This window comes from Budorcas taxicolor, chromosome 1 (assembly GCF_023091745.1).
Source record: "Budorcas taxicolor isolate Tak-1 chromosome 1, Takin1.1, whole genome shotgun sequence".
In the NCBI taxonomy this organism is placed as follows: Eukaryota; Metazoa; Chordata; class Mammalia; order Artiodactyla; family Bovidae; genus Budorcas; species Budorcas taxicolor.
The window spans coordinates 165,096,397-165,098,588 of NC_068910.1; the positions used below are offsets into that span (position 1 = coordinate 165,096,397).

The 2,192-nt window shown below is 34.5% G+C and overlaps 1 pseudogene; it reads right to left on the minus strand.

Annotated features, from left to right (window-relative positions):
* Positions 1–1,054: 1,054 nt before the first annotated feature.
* LOC128052855 (40S ribosomal protein S3a-like) lies at positions 1,055–1,837 on the minus strand (annotated as a pseudogene).
* Positions 1,838–2,192: the final 355 nt, after the last annotated feature.

Below are 2,192 nucleotides of genomic sequence, written 5' to 3' on the forward strand. Positions count from 1 at the left end.
ACTTGAAATAATATAATGTGTATAATATGGTCATGTAAATAGAATAAAGTAGAAAATGGAGAATCCCATGAAGAGTCAGATGTGCTTCATGTCATACAAATTTTAAAAGAAAGGTTTAATTGATAGAATTTGTGTTATCTGTTAACATCATGTTTGTTCAGATTTTAGAAGAAAAACAAATAGCACCCTTCTAATGCCCAGGTTTGGAACCATTTTGTAGCTAAGGTGAAAAATAAAAATAATTTTTTTTTCCTATAAATCTAAACTGGAGAAAGTGTAATGGACTTGTGGCCAAATAGGCCTAACGTGTATTCCAGATGAGAGATCTACTATGTCATGGGCAGTATTGGATAGCTAACTGCCACCAGCAGATCCCAAGTACCCTCTTTGTAGGCAGGCAGTTCACAGTGAGTGAACTCTTAAGGGTGGAGTCATATTTATCTCCCTCTTCCAGTTGTGTGAATCAGCTAAATAACTCCTTCCTCCTGGGAAGAAGTAAGGAAATTTAGAGTAGAATGTTCCTCTCCTGCTGTTCCTTCCAGAAATGGAGTGAAAAATCCCTTCTAATGTTGCAAACAGGAAGACAAGTGTCCTCTGTCACCTGTAAAGTAAAAACACTAACTTGTCTCAAAAATAAAACAGAAGAAGCAGCCAAAGTCAAGCATTATTTACTGTTTCTTCATGTAAAACAGTATGAAAAAAAGTACTTGGGAGGTCAACTTGAAGTTATTATTTCATCTTATTTGTCACATGCAAAGCTACCCTTCACTTAATTATTTAAAAACTTCCTCTCATGAAGATATGGTAATCTTTTTACCATTAGTTAATTTTACTTTGTTGGCTTTTGTGCTTAAAGCAATTTGAACTTGACAGTTGGAGCATTTTAATAAAGAAAGTCAGTTAAACACCTGTCCAAATTATTCCCTATATATACAGCAGTGGAATGTAAATTTGCACTGAAAAAGATTTATTAGAAAAGTTTAGCTGGCTATCACCTATTTTTACTGCCTTTTTTTTTTTTTTTAACACAAATAAGACCTTTTATTTATCACCATTAAAACTCCGAACTTTTCACAGATTTTTGGACAGCTGACTCGTACCCGTTAGCTTGATCAACTTTAGTGCTTATTTCATCCCCAATAACTTTTCCAAAAATGCTATCTTCTCCATGCAGTTCCATGAGTTTTCCCAGTTCATACATGGGCTTCTTCAGCATATTTTCTTTTATAACAGTGCCATCATGGAGTAGATAAAAAGATTGGCCAATCTTTTCCATGTGTCTTCCATTGCTATCTGAAATCAATTTATTGACCACCCTTTTCAAGACATTTGTCTTCACCCCTCATGATTTACATTGTGATCTTGTGGGTCTGGCTGACCTACCAGTTCTGGCATAACTGTTTCATTTTCCGTTAAACTCACACAGAATAGATGAAGCAAATACCCATCGGTAATGTTGACATCAACATGAGCTTCAGTCAGTCTGACATTTTTTGAGCCATAGAGCATATTTTGTCACAGGTGAGATCTGAGCCATGGAAATTAGTCAGGCATTTTTTGCCCAGAACGTCCTCAGTAATTAGCTTGAATTTTGTAAATGCAACTTCATCATTTTGCAGATTAGCAAGGTTCACTTCAAAAACACAGCCCTTGAAGCCATCTGTTGTGATTTGTATTCCTTGGGTTCTCATGACCAGTGTTTTCCCAATATTTCTTATATTTATCCATGCTTATGCTTTCACATCATACCAATCTTTCTTGGAAAATGAGTCAACCACTTTCTTCTTGGCTCCCTTTTTGCTGCTTTTAGAAGGTGCTTGTTCTTCCTGAATACCATGGTGCTACTCAGAGATCCAAAAGAGCTACTACCTTTATAAATATGAGAGATCCATCCAAATGCCATTAGAGTTGATGAAGGTAAATATTCTAATGCAGTGTGTTTTAGTAAAATACAGTAAGTGTTAGAGTCTATAAAAAATAAAAATTAATTAAAAATCATGATTTTAAATCTCTCCTTAATTCTCTGCTGTTGTTGTTTTAAGATATATTTTTATATCACCTTAAAACAAATATATATGTGTGTGTGTGTTTGTTTGTGTGTGTATACACACATATTAACATACTTGTTTGTATAACTCAAACAGGTTTTTAAAACTCTTAGCTTAGTTGCTACAAGTAGCTACCAGAATGAT